We start from the raw sequence: 20,746 nt of genomic DNA, 5'->3' as shown, positions 1-20,746 counted from the left end.
TGCCATTGCTTTTGGTGTTTTAGTCATAAAGTCCTTGCTCCTGCCTATCCTGAATGATATTGCCTAGATTTTCTTCTAGGGTTTTATGATTTTAGGTCTAACATTTAAGTCTTTAATCCACCTTAAATTAATTTTTGTATAAAGTGTAAGGAAGCGATCCAGTTTCAGCTTTCTACATATGGCTAGCCAATTTTCCCAGCACCATTTATTAAATAAGGAATTCTTTCCCCATTTCTTGTTTTTGTCAGGTTTGTCAAAGATCATATGGTTGTAGATGTGTGGTATTATTTCTGAGGGCTCTGTTCTGTTCCATTGGTCTATATCTCTGCTTTGGTACCTGTACCATGCTGTTTTGGTTACTGTAGGCTTGCAGTATGGTTTGAAGTCAGGTAGTGTGATACCTCCAGCTTTGTTCTTTTTACTTAGGATTGTCATGGCAATGTGGGCTCTTTTTTGGTTCTATATGAACTTTAGAGTAGTTTTTTCCAATTCTGTGAAGAAACTCATTGGTAGCTTGATGGGGATGGCATGGAATCTATCAATTACCTTGGGCAGTATGGTCATTTTCACAATATTGATTCTTCCTATCCATGAGCATGAAATGTTCTTCCATTTGTTTGTGTCTTCTTTTATTTGATTGAGAAGTGGTTTGTAGTTCTCCTTGAAGAGGTCCTTCACATCCCTTGTAAGTTGGATTCCTAGGTATTTTTATTCCCTTTGTAGCAATTGTGAATGGGAGCTCACTCATGAAGAAATAACTGAGATCAGAGCAGAACTGAAGGAGACAAGACATAAAAAACCCTTGAAAAAAATCAATGAATCCAGGAACTGGTTTTTTGAAAAGATCAACAAAATTGATATACCACTAGCAAGACTAATAAATAAGAAAAGAGAGAAGAATCAAATAGACGCAATAAAAAATGATAAAGGGGATATCACCACGATCCCACAGAAATACAAACTACCGTCAGAGAATACTATAAACACCTCTATGCAAATAAACTAGAAAATCTAGAAGAAATGGATAAATTCCTGGACGCATGCACCCGAAATTGAGGCAATAATTAATATCCTACCAATCAAAAACAGTCCAGGACCCGACAGATTCACAGCCAATTTCTACCAGAGATACAAAAAGTAGCTGGTACCATTCCTTCTGAAACTATTCCAATCAATAGAAAAAGAGGGAATCCTCCCTAACTCATTTTATGAGGTCAGTGTCATCCTGATACCAAAGCCTGGCAGAGACACAACCAAAAAAAGAATTTTAGACCAACATCCCTGATGAACATCAATGCGAAAATCCTCAGTAAAATACTGGCAAACCCGAATCCAGCAGCACATCAAAAAGCTTATCCACCATGATCAAGTGGGCTTCATCCCTGGGATTCAAGGCTGGTTCAACATATGCAAATCAATAAACATAATCCATTACATAAACAGAACCAAAGACAAAAACCACATGATTATCTCAATAGATGCAGAAAAGGCCTTTGAACAAAATTCAACAGCCCTTCATACTAAAAACTCTCAATAAACCAGGTATTGATGGAACGTATCTCAAAATAATAAGAGCTATTTATGACAAACCCACAGCCAGTATCATACTGAATGGGCAAAAACTGTAAGCATTCCCTTTGAAAACTGTCACAAGACAGGGATGCCCTCTCTCACCACTCCTATTCAACATAGTGTTGGAAGTTCTGGCCAGGATAATCAGGCAAAATAAATAAATAAATGGTATTCAATTAGGAAAAGAGGAAGTCAATTTGTCCCTCTTTGCAGATGACATGATTGTATATTTAGAAAACCCCATCTTCTCAGCCCAAAATCTCCTTAAGCTGATAAGCAACTTCAGCAAAGAGGATACAAAATCAATGTGCACAAATCACAAGCATTCTTATACACCAATAACAGGCATACAGAGTGCAAGAACTTTTAAATAAAAAAATAAAAAATAATAGATGTTGGTATGGATGTGGTGAAAAGGGAACACTTTTATACTGGTGGTGGGAATGTAAACTAGTACAATCACTATGGAAAACAATGTGGAGATTCCTTAAAGAACTAAAAGTAGATCTACCATTTGATCTAGCAATCCCACTCTTGGGTATCTACCCAGAGGAAAAGAAGTCATTATTTGAAAAAGACACTTGCACATGCATGTTTATAGCCCTAGAGTTTGCAGTTACAAAAATATGGACTCAGTCCAAATGCCCATCAATCAATGAGTAGATAAAGAAAATGTGATATATATACACTAATGAAATAATGACATATTCAGTAACCTGGATGGAACTAGAGACCATTATTCTAAGTATAGAAACTCAGGAATAAAAAACCGAACATCATATGCTCTCACTTACAAGTGGGAGCTAAGCTATGAGTATACAAAGGCATAAATATGATACAATAAGCTGTGAGGACTCAGGAGAAAGTGTGGGAGTGGGTGAGGGATAAAAGTCTACACATTGAGTAGAGTGTACACTGCTCAGGTGAGGGGTGCACCAAAATCTCAGAAATTGCCACTAAAGAACTTATCCATGTAACCAAACACCACCTGTTGCCCAAAATCTTATTGATATAAAAAATTAAAATTAAAAAAACTAAATGGTAGTCCCTCTGATCCATGCATAGACAATTGAGAGTTTAAACAGAGCACGTCATCTAATGACATAAATCTATTTTTAATAGATTAAGCTATTAAAAAAGAGGTTTTTTCTCTTATGATTTTTATGAGTTTTATAGCTTTAGCTTTAAAGCTAAATGTTTAAAAGATTTAGCTATATAATGCACTTCCAATTAATTTTTATACATAATGTGAGATAAGGGTTAATTTTTTCAGTAGATTTCCAGTTTCTCCACTATTTGTTGAAAAGACAAATATACAACCATTCAATTACTTTGACATCCTTCTTAAAAATAAACTGATCACATATAAACGTGTCTATTTCTAGAGTTTCAATTTCATTGTAATAATCTATATATTTTTCTTATCCTAAACCACACCTTCTAGTAAGTCTTGAAAACAAGTCGGGTAAGATATCCAGTTGTGTTGTTGTTTGTTTCAATAACATTTTTGACTATTCCATGTTACTTACATTTCCACATATGTTTTATTATCAGCATGTCTATTTCTACAGCAACTCCTGCTAGGATTTTGTTTGGGACTGTTTTGAATCTATTTGATAAGAATTGTTGAAATATTTTCTTAATGAATTGTGTTTTCTCCTCATGAACATGGCATATCTCTCTATTTACTTAGGTCTTCTTTAATTTCTTTCAGCAGTTTTGTAGATTTTGAAGTACATTCCTTGTACAAATGTTTTTAAATGTGTCCCTTAGGTATTTCATAATTTTGATGCAATTGTAAATGGTACTTAAAATTTTTAGTTTTAGTTATTTTGTTAATATAAACAAATAAGACTATTTGAAAAAAAGAGTTTTTGAAGGTGAAATTCAAATAACACAAAATTAACTACTTTAAAGTGAATAATTCAATTGCCTATAGTATATGCATGAAGTCATGCAACTATCACTTCCATCAAGTTCAAAAATATTTCCATCATTCCAAAGTAAAATCCTTACTCATTAATCAGTTTTACCCCATTTCCTCCCTCCTCCATGCCCTGGCAACCACCAATATGCTTTCTGTCTCTACGGATTTATCTATTACGAATATTTTATATAAAGGAATTATACAGCATGCGGTCTTTTGTGCCTAGTTTTTTCCATTTAGCATAATATTTGCAGACCCACTCACATTGTTGCATGTATTAATACTTCATCTTTTTCTAAAAATGAATAATATTATATTGTATGTATGTACCATAATTTTTAAATCTATTCATTTATTGGTGGACATATGATCTATTTTCACCTTTTGGCTGTGATGAGTAGCGTTGCTGTAAACATGTATTTATACGTACTTGTTTGAGTACCTCTTTTAATTTATTTGAGTATATATCTAGTGAGAGAATTACAAGATTATATAGTAATTGTATATTTAAATTTTTAAGGAAATGACAAATCATGGTGATTAAATTATTACACGGTTCCACAAGAAACGTATTGAAGGCACCAATTTCTCCACATCCCTGTCAACATTTTTTTCTTTTCTTTTTCTTTTTTTGTTATGGTTATCCTAGTGGTACCAATAAAATGGTATCTTACTGTGATTTTGATTTGCATTTCTCTAATGACAAATTATATTGAACATCATTATCATTTTATTTACTTAATGACCATTTATGTGTCTTCTTTGAAGAAATGTTTACTCAAATTATATGCCTATTTTAAAAATGTGTTGTTAGTCTTTTTGTGGTTGAGTTGACTTATTTATATATACTGGATGGTAGACCCTTATCAGATATACTATTTGCAAGTATTTTCTCTCATTCTTTCAGGTGGATATCAAGTTGTTCCAGCATTATTTGTTGAAGAAACTATTCTTTCCTCTTTTAAATTGCTTTGGTACCCTTGTTGAAAATCAAATGGCCATAGATATGTGGATTGATTTCTGGACCCTCAGTTCTATCTCATTTGGCCTTTGTGTCCATCCTTGTGCCTGTACCACACTGTTTTGATTACTTAAGGTTTGTAGTGAGATTTGAAATCAGGAAACATGAATCCTTCAACTTTCTTTTCTTTTTCAAGATTGTTTTGGTTATTTGGGGACATGTATAATTCCATATGAATTTGAGGATTGACTTTTCCATTTCTGCAAAAAAAGAAAAGAGGCCATTGAAATTTTAACGTAGATTGCATTGAGTCTGTAGCTTGCTTTGAGTAATATTGATATCTTGACAATATTAAATCTTCCAGTACATGAACATGGAATGAATTTTCTTTCATTTCTTGACAATATTAAATCTTCTAATACATGAGTATTGGATACATTTTCATTCACTTTAGTCTTCAACTTCTTTCACCATTGTTTTAATAGTTTTCATTTGTTCCTAGGTATTTTATTATTTTGGATGCTAACATAAATTGACTTGTTTTCTCAATTTCCTTCTTGAAATGTTTATTGCTTGTATATAGAATAACAACTGATATTTGTGTGTTGGTCTTAACTTTACATCATTGCTGAATTTATGTGTTAGTCCTAGTAGCTCTTCTGTTAATTCATTTAGATTTTCTAAATATAGAATCATGTCATCTGTTAATACAATAACTTTACTTCATATTTTAAGATTTGAATATGTTTTATTATTTTTTCTTGCAAAATTACTATAGCTAGAACTTCCAACACAATATTGATTAACAGTATTCAGAATGTGAAACCTTTTCTTATTTCTTCAAGGAGAAGATTTCAGCCATTTACCATTGAGTAAGATGCATGCTGTGGGTTTTTCATAAATGTCCTTTGTCCATGTTAAGGAAGTTCCCTTCTATTCCTAGTTTCTTAATACTTTTAACATGACCTGATGTTAAATGGTTGGATTTTTGTCAAACGTTTTTTTTGAAATCAATTGAGATAACTGTGTGGGTTTTTTCCTCTTTATTCTATGAATATGGTGTATTACTTTGATTTTTTTTCAATGTTGAACCACTCTTGCATTTCTGAAGTAAATCCTACTTGGTCTTTTAGATATGCTATAGAGTTCAGTTTGCTAGCATTTTGTTGTGGCTATTGGTATCCATTTCAATGATGAATATTTGTATGTAATTTTATTTTCTGATGTGTTTATCTGGCTTTGGTATATGGTTAATGCTGGACTCATATAATAAGTTAGAAAGTGTTTCCTTGTACATTTTTTGAAGATTTTGAGAAAGATTGATGTTAATTCTTCTTGAAACATTTTACAGAATTCACCAATGAGGCTGTCTGATCCTGGACTTTTATTTTTTAGGTAATATTAATTTTTGCTTATAAACTTTGTGTTTTACAAATTTGCTAAACTAACTTATTAATTCTAGTAACTTATATATTGTAAGATTATAAGGATATTTGAAATAGAGAATCATATCATCTGCAGATAAAGACAGCTTAACTTCTTTTCAACATTATATGATACTTTTCTTGCCTTGTTGCACTGGCTAGGACCAATAATATAATGATAAATGAAAGTTCTGAAAATGAACATCTTTGCTGTTTTTCCTGTTTTAGTGGGAAGCATCTCATATTTCACTGTTAATTTTTATGTTAGCTTTAGGATTTCATAGGTGGCTTTATCATTTTGATAAATTTTCCTTATATTTTTCTTGTTCTCCTAAAAATTCCTTAAAAGTAAATATGGGACGTCATCGAAAGTTTTTTTTTCTGCATCTATTGAGAGGACTTTTTTTATTTTATAGTCTAATAAATGACGGATTGCATTGTTTTCCAATTGTTAAATTAATTTTACATTACTGAGTATATCCGTTTGGTCATAATGTACTAAATGTTTTAGATGTTGCTGGATTTAATTTGTTTGAAAAATATTCTTGCACCTGTGTTCATGAAGAAGGTTGGGCCATAGTTGATTTTTATAATAGTTTTAACTGTTTTTGGAACCAAAATAAGACGAGTCTCAAACTGAATTAAGAATTAGTCTCCTTCTTGGTCAGGCGCGGTGGCTCATGCCTATAATCCCAGTACTTTGGGGGCTGAGGCGGGCGGATGACGAGGTCAAGAGATGGAGACCATCCTGGCCAACATGGTGAAACCCCATCTTACTAAAAATACAAAAAGGCATGGTGGTGCACACTTGTAGCTACTTGGGAGGCTGAGGCAGGAGAATTACTTGAACCTGGGAGGCGGAGGTTGCAGTGAGCCGAGATCGTACCACTGCACTCCAGCCTGGTGACAGAGCGAGACTCCATTAAAAAAAAAAAGAAAAAGAAAAGAATTAGCCTTCCTTGGCTGGGCACGGTGGCTCATGTTTATAATCCTAGTACTTTAGAAGGCTGAGGCAGCGGGATTGTTTGAGCTCAGGAGTTTAATAGCAGACTGGGCAACATAGTGAGACTTCTTCTCCACTAAAAATTTAAAAAATTAGCTGTAGGTGGTGGCCCATGAATGTAGTCCCAGCTACTTGGTAGGCTGAGATGGGAGGATCACTTGAGCCTTGGAAGTCAAGGATGCAATGAGCCGTGATTGTGCCACAGCACTCCAGCCTGGGCAACAGAGCGAGACTCTGTTTCCAAAAAATGATAATAAAATAAAAATATATAATTCATCTTTCTTGTTTTCTGGAAGAGTTTGTTTAGACTTGATATTATTTCTTCTTTGAACATATGATTGATGGAATTCACCAGTGAAGCCATTTGAGTCTATAATTTTCTTTGTAGAAAGAAGTAACTACAAAACAATTTTTTTAGTGGACATATAATTGTTCCTTGTATCTATTTCTTCTTGAGTGGGTTTTGTCTCTCAGAACATTTGTCCATTTAAGTTTTAAAATGTATTGATATAAACTCGTTCATAATATAATCTCACCTTCTTTTTGATGTTTATAATATGTGTAGCAACATTCTCTCTTTCTATTTTGTTGTCAGTCTGGGTAGAGATTGATCAATTTTATTGATATTTTCAAAGAACAGAGTTTTGGGTTTATTAATTTTCTCTACTGCATTTCTTTTTATGTCGGTGAATTTTAATCCTTTTTTTCTATCTTCTGCTAACTTTGTTTTACATTCTCTTTTTTTCTGGCTTCTACAGGCAAAAACATATTATTATTATGTTTTTCATTCTCTAGTATAAGAGTTTAGTCCTTTTGATTTATCCATAAGGTCTATTTTAACTGTACACCACAAATTTTTGGTATTTTCCATTTTGATTAATTTATTCTTTGACATTGGAAGTATTTAAAACTGTGTCAATCCTAAACTTCATATGGAATCACATAAGACTCTATATAGTGAAAGCAATCTTGAGAAAAACAGATTTGGAGGCTTCATAATACCTAATTTCAAATTATATTATTACAAATCCTAGTAATCAAAACATTATGGCACTGATATAAAAACATACTCATAGATCAGTGGAGCAGAATAAAGAGCTCAGAAATAAACCCACACATACACAATCAGCTAATCTTTGGCAAAGTCTCCAAGAATACACAATGTAAAAAGTCTCTTCAGTAAATTGTGTTGGGAGAACTGGATATATACTTGTAAAAGAATGAAATTTTATACTTATACCTTAAAAATTCATCTCAGAATGAAGTAAAGTCTTAAATATAAGATCTGAAACTGTAAACATCCTAGGAGAAAATATAGGGAAGAACTCTTTGACATTGGTCTTGACAATCATTTCTTGGATGTAACACCGAAAGCACAGGGAACAAAAAGTAAAAATAAACAAGTAAAATTATATTTAACTAAACATCTCTACACAGTAAAAGAAACAATACACTGTGCTCGCTTCAGCAGCACATATACTAAAATTGGAATGATAAGAGAAGATTAGCATGGCCCCTGTCAAGGATGACACACAAATTCGTGAAGCATTCCATATTTTTAGGACTTTAACACCATATATTTCCCTCCCAGTTTTTATCCCCTTTTGGTTTAATAAAGCGTTTTTCATAATTAGTGCTGTACATTTGATTGCAAACGATTTGGTGATACTTCTAAACTATAACTATAAATCTCTGGAATTCTATGAATTTCAACATTATTTGAAGTAGTTCTTCAGTTATATTTACATGTGTTGTAAATATACTTTTAGCTAGGAAGTCTTCCAAAATACAAACTACTCCCAGTTAGATATCAGTGAGTTTGAATTATTGAAGAAATGTTGACAATGTTAAGTGTTTGATTTTATATAACAAGCTTATTAAATATATTTTTGTGTCAACTTAAAAAAAAAGAAACAATACACAATGAAAAGGCAAGCTACAGGATGGCAGAAAATGTTTGCAAGTCATATACTCAATAAAAGTTAATATACAAAAAATATAAGGAACTCATATAATTCAATAGCAAAAACAAGACAAAACAAATAACCTGATTATAAGATGGGCAAAGGACCTGAATAGACACTGTTCCAAAGAAAGAATACAAATGGTCAACAGATACATGAAAAAATGTTCAACATCACTAATAATCAGGGAAATGTTAATTAAAAAGCAAAAGATATCACCTCACAATTATTAGGATGGATATTATAAAAAAATCAAAAAGCAGTGTTGGTAAATATGTGGAGAAAAGAGAATGTTTGTGTACTGTTGGAAAAATTATAAATTGGTAAAGTCATTATGGAAAATAATTATAAAATTTCTCCAAAAAACTAAAGATAGAATTACCATATGACCCAAAAAAACACACTTCTGATATATATTAAAATGACAAGAAATCAGTATTTCCAAGAGATAGCTACCCTCACATATTCATTACAGCATTTTTCACAATAGCCAAGACATGGAGACAACCTAAGTTTCCATCGATGGATAAATGATAAAGAAAATGCTTACCCACATATACGTGTAACTCATCCTTAAGAAGGAACAAAATCTTGTCATTTGCAACAATCCTGATAAACCTAGTGGACATTCTGCTAAGTGAAATAAGCCAGACCCGGAAAGACAAATACTGCATGATCTAACTTATATTTGGTATCTAAATAGACTTGAACTCAGAGTAATAGGATAGAATGATGGTTGTCATGGATTGAAGAGGTGGAGAAAATGAGGAGATGTTAGTCAAATGGTATAAACTTTCAGTTGTAAATTGAATAATTTCTAGAGATCTTAATGAACAGCATGGTGACTACGTTAATAATAATGTATTGCATACTTGAAGTTTAAGAGAGTAGATCTTAAATATTCGCACCAAAAAACAAGTAAATGAGCAATCAAAATAGATAAAATAATGTTGCTTATTATTCAAATATTTGGAAATTTTCCAGACATCTTTGGATTATTGATTTGTAGCTCATTTTGAGAGTGTATTGAGCATTATTTCAGTCATTTTAAATTTACTGCAGTTTGTTTTATGTACCAGAATATGGCCTATAATAGTGAATGTTGTTTGAAAAGAAGGTGTGTTCTATTCTTTGGGAATGAAGTATTCTATAAATTTTTATCAGGTCAGGTTGGTTTATGATTTTGTTCAGGTTTTATCTATGCTTATTGATTTTTGTGTTTGTTAGCTTGTTTTATCAATTCCTGAGAAGGGAGTATTGAAATCTCCAACTAGATTTGTACATTTTTTTTCCTTTTCTATTACTAATGTTTTTTGCTTTATGTATTTTGAAGTTTCAATACTTGATGTATTCACATTCAAGATTATTATGCCATGTTGATTAACCTCTTATCATTATGGAATGTCTCTCTTTGTCTTTAGTAATATCCTTATTCTGAATCTGTTTTGTTTAATATTAAGATAGCTACTCTAGCATTCTTTTGGTAAGATTTTCCTTGTCATGTCTTTTTTTTCATTTTACTTCTAAACTCTCTGTCTTTATATGAAAATGAATTTCTTATAGACAATATATAAGTATGGTTTACGTTTTATCCAATCTGAAAATCTATACCTTTGATTTGGTACATTTAGACCCTTTAAATTTATGCAGTTAAAGATTTGGTAAATCAACTATTCTGCAAATTGTTTTCTGTTTGTCTCATGTGTTCTTCTCTCCCCATTTCTTTTAGGTTAATTTACTATTTTTATTATTTCCTGATATGTATACTTGTGTTTTACCGGTTATAATGCGTTTTATATTTTAGCGGTTATTCAACCCTTAACTAATATTATACCACTTTATATATAGTATAAGTACTTTATAACATAGCATTTTTATATTCTTCTTTCATCCTGTATGCTATCATGCTCAGAGTTTTATTTCTACATGTGTTATAAATAGCAAAATAGGCGATTTTATTTTGTTCTGTTGGTGGCATTTAGTGAATGAAGTCATTTATTATTATTGTCACCACCATTACCATTATCATGTTGACATTTTCTATCTGTTTAACTCTTTAGAAAAATACCTAGTATTTTTGGATTTTTAAAGTTTTTTAATTTGTAAAACAGTGAGAAGAAGATTTTTCTCATAAAATTGTAAGAAATTTTTCTTCATAAATTATGGCACATTGCAGGCACTTTATAAGGGCTAAATGAACTGAAATAAGTATGAAACACATGTATAGCTCTGTGCTAGGCACTAAGGGAAATAGAAGTAAGTACAGGAATATTAACCTGCATTTACAGAATTAAGTATGAATTTCAATTATAGAAATAATAGAGTATATATTAAATATCGATTGGTAATATTTCATTCAAATTTGAATTTCTTATAAATCTTATATAAGTGATATAGACATGCAAGATTAAACTCGGATTAAGAATTGTGTGTAATAATAATTATTGGAGTTAAAAGAGATGTCAAAGAGAGAGAAGTGACTGTGTGCTCTGATATAAAAGCATTTCTAGAAATTGGAAACATTAATTTCGATAGGAGAAGTGAGGACTACAGTTGAAACAAAATCATAGAAGCAAGATTGTTCAAAATGTATTTGCCTATCCGTATCTTCTATTTCACTGATAGGCCAAGTAAATACAGGGTGCCATTAAATCTTGGCTGAATTAAGTTAATTGTTTTTTCCATCTTTTGCAAGCTCAGAGTGAGGCATCAAATCCATTCTCTCCTTATATTCTGTCCTTAAGTATAGTAGTAAACATCTATCAGATTCCCAGTAGTGAAGGAGGCAAATAAAGAGAAGATACATGACTTGAAGTTAAGAAATTTGCATGCTCTGTGGGGAGATAGTTAGGATACAAAAGCATTTATGCAGAGGCAAGAATCTCTAGGATTGTTTTTATTGATGCATAACAATTGTACAGATTTGTGGGGATATATGTGATATTTTGATATATGTATACAATGCATAATTATCAATCGGAATAGTTAGGCCATCCATCACCTCAAATATTTACCACTTCTTTGTGTTGAGAACATTCTAAATCTTCTCTCCTAGCTATTTTGAAATATATAATAAATACCTGCTGTTGCCCTACTGTGCTATGAAATGCTAGAACATATTCCTTCTCTCTAACTGTATTTTTGTACACATTAACCAACCTCTCTTCATCTTCTACTTCCTCCTACCCTTCCCAGTCAGTGGTAATAATCTAGGATTATTTTTTATTTCTGACAAAGAATCACTGCAGTAATAAGTTTGTACAAACTTAACTTTCTGGGTAAAAAAACTAATTACAGACCTAGCATAAAAGTAGAAATAAAACCTGGAAATCATCCTTGGTTCCTCCGCCTCCTGTAGACTGTCTTGTAATAGAACACAAAATCTTGCGTATTCTACTTTCTACGTATCTACTAATTCCATGGAGCTATTTCCATCCCACGGCCACCATTCTAATCCCAAGTACTATCATTTCACCTCTGATTAAGGTAGATCAGCAGTAACCTCACTAGCTGCCAGCTTCCACTCTCGTCCTTCAAAATCCATTCTACAAATTGCAAGCCCAATGTTTTAAGGATCATTATTTTTGACATTCTATGATTTTATAGTAAAAAATACTCATATATTTAAGAATCTTTCATGACAATGAAATCTTTCATGTTCAGATTTTGCTCTTGGCACTTACTAGCTTGTGCGGATCCAGTTAAATGCAGACCTGGGAAATTTGGCCATCAAAATCTCTTTTTGAGAATAACCGCATAGTGACAATCATTCGTTTCTATCAAAAATTGTATTCTGGGAATATGGTAAATGCCTGCATCAGTCATTGTACAGGAAACCATAGTAGTGAAGACAGTGGGTGAGAGTGTGAATGTATCAGAGAAACAAGGAGATTCTATGTGTATCAGGTGATTAAAACTTAATGACAAACGAGAAAATAAGTGTAAGAATTTATTTCTCTCTCTCTCTCTCTTTCGAGTTTCACTCAGTTGCCCTGGCTGGAGCACAATGGCACGATCTTGGCTCACCACAACCCCTGCCTCCTGGGCTGAAGTTATTCTCCTGCCTCAGCCTCCTGAGTAACTGGGATTACAAGCATGTGCCATCACACTCGGCTAATTTTGCATTTTTAGTAGAGATGGGGTTTCTCCATGTTGTTCAGGCAGTTCTTGAACTCCTAATCTCAGGTGATCCATCCCCTTCGGCCTCCCAAAGTGCTGGGATTACAGGCATGAGCCACCATGCCTGGCCAGTGTAAGGATTTCTTAAAAGCTCAATGTAGCCATGTAAAGAGCGGCTCTAGAAGATGTAATTTATCAAGCTTAAAAAATCACTCAGAATTTATTCAATTGTTTTATTTTTCAGAAACAAAATATGTTATCCCCTTTGTGTTGCTAATTCAAGAAATATTTTTGCAGGGGTCAGAATCTTAAAGAGTGAGAACATTATAATTCCTTCTTCCAGGAAAATACACACACACACACACACAAATATTTTACAATGAGTATTTTTAGAAAGCCTTCGAGGGATGATCACAATAAGTTTATTTTAACGTATTATCTATTTTTTCAGCATTTGTATTTGATGTGGTAGTTTTCATATGAAGGGAGGCTTTAGAAAAGATATAGGTAAACTTTCAAGCAGGATTTTACTCTGATATCTCTCTGCAAAGAGTGCAAATGTAGGGCAAAAAGTAAAAGCTGGCCAGTCAAATGAATTGGGAACACATATTATGCCAGAAGTGGAAAATATTTCAAACAGCTCTTATAGCCTGAATATCCCTTCATTTATCCATTTGGTCATCTGGCAAATATTTATTAAGCATGTTTCATTGTAATAAAATAAATGCATTTTATATTTAGGATGACTTGGTTCCAAACTCTGAAATTTATAAACTGATTTGGGGTAAATCAGTTATTTTATCTTATCCCTTCATTATTTTACCAGGAGTAAATAATCAAAATTGCTTTATAGGATTTTAATAAAGATAAACTGAGATAATTTTTGAAGGTGATAGTCCAGGGATAGGAACATGTGAAATACTTTGAGCTTATCTCATATAAAGAGGAAATTTGGATGCAAAGATGGATAAGATGCTTTCTTTATCCTTGAGTACTGTAAATACTTGAAGTTGAATATAAATTACTAGATACTCAGTAGAGAAAGACACAGATAAGTGGAAGGTTTGGGTTGCAGCTCTGATCTAGACATGAGTTCACTTTCTTCAGAGTGAGAGAAATGAGTGTCATTATACTTAGAACTGAGGATTGCATATAACTTGCACCCTCTTTACCTGAGTAAAAATGGCCAATAGTGCACTGTCACTAGGTTTGAAGTCTGCCAAGATGTAAATGTGATTCCCCAAATGTAGAACTGGGATTAAAGGATTGAGAACCATTGCAGGGCAGTGGAGTCAGCATATTGACATAATGTATGCCATATTCTCATTTCCTGTGCATTGGCAGATGTCACTATCAGATTTCAGTCCTCTTTACTATTGAACAAAGACGTAACCTCGAGGTTTTCTCCAGTGACCTCGGGATCAAATACATATGACACCTTAGAAGAAGCATACTTCATTTTTTGTTTTAGATACAGATAGGAATGGTAAATAAGGTTTCCATTTATTGACAAACTTCAATCAAAGGGTAGTGATTGCGTCATGGAGTAGAAGAGAATTCTGGAACTTTGTTCAGGTTTTTGAGGAAAGAGAGCCATTAATGATGCCTGCTCTAGTGTATTTTTTAGAGGCCCTGGAAAAGCATTTTTTTTTTCCCTCAACTTATCTTTCAAGTCAAACATAAACATAATTTGTTTATCCAAAGTGACATGCAAAATGTTAGGTCCATAAAGTGAGAATTCCACTTAATTTAGTAAGAGTAATCATAGGAATAATCATGAGATCCCATGGGAAAACCACTTTGGGGGAGGAGGATATATCACAGGATGCTTCAAAAGGAGTAACCCAGGAACTGAATCTTAGAGAAGGAGAAATCGTGAGACAAAAGAGGAAAAGGAGTAGTATTCTAGACATAGGGAATTTCTGAGCAAAGATTAGAAGCTAAAACTAGCAAAACATATGAGGGATGCCAAGAAGAGTCAGTTTTACTGAAACATGACAGGAAAAGCAAGGAGTGGTGGGGATGAGGCTGGGCAAGTAGGCGAGAGCCTGCATCAATAAAGGTCTTGATTGTCATGCTAAGTTATTCATATCATTTACTAAAGAGGGAAAATCATAGAAATAATTGACGGAAGAAGTGACATGATCAGAAATGTGTTATTGAGAAAGACATTGCTAGTTGCACTGAAACAACAATTAGATGAAATAAGGAGTTTGGAAGCAGCAATCTTGGCTTCCAATTCCTGCTTGGGTACTAAATTACTACACGGCATTGAGAACAAAATTTTCCCCTTTGGATCCATCTGTTTAAGTGAAAAACGATTGAGTTGGGCAAGGTGATTTCACTGGGCTCTTGTAGATACAATATTTTATACCAATCATTTGGTAACTGGATTATTTGATTATCTGCTCCTCAATTGTATCATTGGAATAGTAGAGAAACTTATCTTTGGGTTTCCTACCATGTACAAGGAGATTGCATGATGTAAGTGAGGTTACAAATATTTTGGGGAATGAAGAAATAGTCAAGCAAAGATGACAAGTTGTCATTTTGTTTTCTAAATAAATTACTAGCCCACAGATAATGGGGAAAATATAAATTTAGCGCATTTCCCCAAACTTGCATTTTCTCATTTATCTGTAGATAATTTCTTCTTCTATTGTGAAACGTATCTTTGTGTGTGACTAATGTGGGAAGTCTTTGCTGGACCTCTATAGAGATGGGAAAATGCATTAACATGACAAAGAATGGAGACAGAACTGTGTCAACTTTTTCATAATATAGAGATCTAGTTCCTCAGAGCTGCAAGAAACGTTATTGATCTTCTTGTCCCATAGTTTTCAGGTTCTGTTCCTTATGACTTAAATGTTCTATGGAGGCACCTGAGGGATAACCTAGCAAGGAAGAAAGCAGAGATGAGGAAGATAACTTTATTCTTTCTCTTCTCCTAGAACCATGCTGCTGCCACACATTGAGAGTGCACTGAGAGGAAAGCCAAGTAGATATAGGTACATAGGAAATGGAGATGTGGATCTCTGATGACAGCTTTCAATTCCTCACCCAGCCATGTCTGACATGGTTCTTCCACTTAGATTTCCTGGTTATTTGAGGTAATAGATTTCCCATTTTACTTTTAAGCTTGTTTGAACTCAGTTTCTGTCCCTTATAAAGAGTTTTGAGAAGTACTTTATATGAGAATTTCACATATGACTTTATTTAGTAAAGTATTTTTCCACTGTTTAATGTTGGGAAAATATAAACTTGGGAACCACTGATTTCATGCAACGTAATCTTTTTTAGAGGAAGTGACTGAAACAAAATCCAGGATTATTTCCCAAAGTTACACGTCAAATACATGGCATTGTTGGTGCCAGAATGCAAAGCCCCTGATGTTTGTAGCTGCTCATCTCACTCTAGTTATCTGCCCACATGCACAATATCACCACTTATCTCCATCCAACATCACTGTGACTTAGCAAATATCGAGGAATAATATTCCCACACTGGCCAACAGGAAGTTATTTGAGGAAGAAGGCTTATCCATCTCTATAGAGGTCCTGCAAAGACTTCCCACATTAACCACACATAAAAATGTGTTTCACAATAGAAGAAAATGTGCTCAATCAACCAGACAGTGTGGAAAGACCCTGTAGGATTCTTGGAATCCCTTATCCCCAACAGGGGCAATACTGCTTGGACACTGTTAGTGATGTGTCATCATGGTACTGGAGCACCACCTCCTGGTTGTGTTGAAAGTTTAATTTACCTTTTCTAGTCAAAGAAGGTCTGATATTTACTAGAAATTTATGACCTTGGAGCTAGAATGGCCTGGTCCATTACTCTTCTCTCATGGATGAGGAGATAGGCCAGAAAAGGAAAAGTGATTTCTTACCACCATAATAACCAATTAAGAGCAGGGACACAATGAGAACCCGAAAGTAGTCTCCCTGTCCAGTGCCTAATTCTATGATTGTAAAAGTTGAGAAATTTTTAGCATAAGAAACCAAAAAGAGTCTGAAATTACCTGAGGAGGAGAAATAATGAAAGTAAGTATAAACAAGTTACAGAATTGAGAGGCCATTGAACAACTGAGTCACAGACAAGAGACAATTGGGGATGTAGATAGAAAGAACTGTAGGCATTCTGTTCAGGAACTATCTCAATTCACATGAATCAGCTTTAAATATTGTCCATTCATGCATTACTTCATTCGAGATTTATATCTTAAGGAAACGAAGACTGATTGGCCTGGATTGAGATACTTGCCAAGCCATGGTGTGAAAGTATAAAAGCCTCTGATATAATTTCACACTTTATAGGAACTACCCCTATAGGGAGAGGTATTTTCTCAAAGGAAAATTCAATGCTATTCCCATAAGAAAAGGGAAGGGAGCCCAGCGTGTTAGCTTGTGCCTGTAATCCCAGCACTTTGGGAGGCTGAGGTGGATGGATCACCTGAGGTCAGGAGCTTGAGATCTGCTTGGCCAACATGGTGAAACCCCGTCTCTAGTAAAAATACAAAAATTAGCCAGACGTGGTGGCACACGCCTGCATTCCCAGCTACTCAGGAAGTTGAGGCAGGAAAATCGCTAGAACCCGGCAGGCAGAGGTTGCAGTGAGCCGAGATCATGCCATTGCACTCCAGCCTGAGGGACAGAGAAAGACTCTGTCTCAGAAAAAAGAAAGAAAGAAGGAAGGAAAGAAAGAAAGAAAGAAAGAAAGAAAGAAAGAAAGAAAGAAAGAAAGAAAGAAAGAAAGAAAGAAAGAAAGAAAGAAAGAAAGAAAGAAAGAAAGAAAGAAAAGGGAAGGGATGCCAGTGAACAAAAACAACAGATGTCAAATGCAGAAACAAAGTCAAGGTTATTACTCAGGCATTTTCAAACTAGTGTCATGAAGTATCTACTCATAGACCAGAGCAAAAAATTCACATTTAAAATCTTCCTATGCATTGTAGATGCCCTAGCACCAAAGCATGGAAAGCCATGACTTTACACCCTCTGAGTATCTGATACACCTCCTCCTTGGCATTTTCTGTTCCACTGCTTCTTGATAGCCGAATGATAGCTGTTTTATTTTTAGCTATTTCAGGAATGACAAACCAGGTCACAGAATAAGGCCATATAATTAATACCTGGGCCTTGCTATTGATGGAAAATATGAAGGGCTCAATAGAAAAGCTCCAAAACCACAGCATTTCTAAGACCTCTCTTCTTAGAGTGGGTTCCATCTATTACATGGAAGGTCCCCTTTAGCAGGACTTTTCTACTTTGGCAAAGTTGACATTTTGGGCTGGAAATTCTTTGTTGTGAGAGGCTGTCCTGTCCATTGTAGGATATTTAGCAGCATCCCTGGCCTCCACCTACCAGATGCTAGTAGTACCTTTCAGTTGTGACAACTAAAAATGCTGGTAGACTTTGCTAATTTCCTCTTACTGAAGGTGACAGGGAGTGTGTAATGTATTCTAATTGATAGTTACTGGCATATGTGTTTGGAGGTGACCCCAGGATATGTAAAACTAATTTCATTTTTACCTCAGAGGGAACTTTTTATCAGTCAACACTACTCAACGGTGGGAAACTTTGTCTTGGAAAGTAAAAGGTGTTTTAGGGATATTGAGCTGAAGCTGGGTACATACTGGTTAGTGATGCTGTTGGGAGTGGAGCAACATCAGATAGATGGGTTTTTTTGTTTGAGTTTTTTTTATTCTTTAAAATGAATAAAAAAGCCCTCAGATACATTTATTATACCATTTTATTGCTCTTTGTCCAACAGATATGTGTTTCTATTCAGTTCTTTTGGTTACAAAGAAGCCAACAGAAACCCAGTTTAATGCACAGAAAGGAGTCCATGTGAACCAGATATGGAAAAGAGAAGTCATAAAAACAATTAAGGTATTCTATAGGACCCAATACTCTCTCCATCTCTCCTTCCCTCAGGGAGCCCACAGTCAGTCTTTTGAAGTCCCTCTGACCTTTTCCTCTATTGTCTTCTCCCCAGCAGCTGGCTACCTTTGCTTACTCACAGTCTTTGCTTCCTTAGGACTTGCGTTGGCAGTGACTCATTAAGGCAATTCCAATGTCTTTCTCTAATGAGTATCCTTGGGGATTTAGCTACTAACCTAAAATTTATTTCTTTCCATTGTTTCAAGTTCTAATTTCTGAAAAAGAAAAAAGAATTAAAAGTTAGATTATCTTTCTGCATGTCTGCATGTGAGAGCAACATAGGTAGTAGGTCTGTGTCTAAATTTGCTGTATTCGTTATTGTGTTGTTAGTTACAAATAACAGAAAACCCTGATTCAATTGGCCTAAACAGTAAGGAAAGTCTATTATTTAATAACATAAAGTCCTAAAATAGGGCCTTTCTGGGCCAGTTAATCTTTATATCATCCCTGGAAATCCCACTGATTACCCAAGGATCTAGGTTCTGTACATGGATCTGCTCTGCTATGCTCAGCGTGGTGGCTTTGTTCTAGGGCTAACTCCTCATGATCGTTACTGTATCCTATGTAAGGCATCTTAGCCAGACATAGCAACATCCTGTGTAAGAAGGCACTGCTCTTACTAAGTTTTCTTTTTAAGAATGAAGAAACCTTTTCCAAAAGTTCACCAGGAGACTTTCCCACATCAAACTCACATTTCATTAACCGGAATTATGACACATGCTATGACTAAGCCAAATGCTGACAAGGGGAATGAGACTACTATGTTTGACTTAGACTAATCATGTTTTAAATGTGATCAGGGGAATAGAGTCAACTTTCCTAAACAATTGATTCTTGTACAAACATTAGATTGTGTTATCAAGGACAAGATGAAATAGAATGTTTGTGGTAAGGGTGTCTGATTCACCTGGCTTTGGATTGAGTGGTTACTTCTTGTCTTTCCTTCTGTGGTCAAGGAAGATGAGATTCATGACACAACCTTGCTGCCTAGCTAATCTATGGATGTATCTGTCCTTGGATCCGGTGCCCATCCCAATTTCTGTGAATTGTTACAAATAGTTCAGCTGGTGGAAATGACAGCGTCCTAGGTAGTAGAGACCATGACTATGACAGTTTCTTTTCAGATGGGGGAGTTGCTAGTACCATGATCATGTGCCCAGTAAAAATTTTTAACTTCTTCTGTTTTTATATATTTCCTCATCTTTCTCATTTTTTCAATTATAGGTCTATCAATCCTGCACTGAGTGCCTACTATGTGTCAAGTACTTTGGATACATAGATGAATAGGACATAAAACAGAAATTGAGGAATCCACAGTAGCAATGCCACAACCTGGAGGCTGTGTTTACCTGCATGAAATGAAATCTCCTAACAATTTCAACTAGGACAATATATTACCAAGAAAGGGTCGAAGAGTGGTATATATGAGAAAAAATAGTTGGCTTATGAAAAAATAGCCTTTCTTTGCTTAAGTTTTAAATTTTTCATAATACTAAAAGTAATAATAGAATTATTTTATATTCTGATGCTGTTTCATAGTGCACAATGCACATTCACTTAGCAAAGTTAATCTTTATATCATCCCTGGGAATCCCACAGCAGAGCTATCTTGATTCTTACCAGAAATGGTCTTAGGATAATGATTCTCAACTGACCTCAAGTATGTAAAAGTTAACGTAAGTAAGAAACAGAGGAACAGGGGCTTAAACCCAAGATCTCAGTTTCCATATCCACTCTTTATTCTACTTCATAGGCTACTAAAAACATTGTATTTCTTTCTTGATAAAAATAAAGTCATAGGTTATTAAGTGGAACTAATTATGGCACTCATGGC

The 20,746-nt window shown here is 34.3% G+C and overlaps 1 non-coding gene across 1 annotated transcript; it reads left to right on the top strand.

Moving 5' to 3' along the window:
- The first annotated feature begins 8,342 nt into the window (after nt 1–8,342).
- On the top strand, nt 8,343–8,447 carry LOC116270208. Its single transcript, XR_004178123.1, has one exon. It is a non-coding gene; the product is annotated as a U6 spliceosomal RNA (small nuclear RNA).
- The last annotated feature ends 12,299 nt before the right edge of the window (nt 8,448–20,746 follow it).

Source organism: Papio anubis, chromosome 13 (assembly GCF_008728515.1).
Source record: "Papio anubis isolate 15944 chromosome 13, Panubis1.0, whole genome shotgun sequence".
Lineage (NCBI taxonomy): Eukaryota > Metazoa > Chordata > Mammalia > Primates > Cercopithecidae > Papio > Papio anubis.
This window is presented reverse-complemented; position numbering and strand designations above follow the sequence as displayed.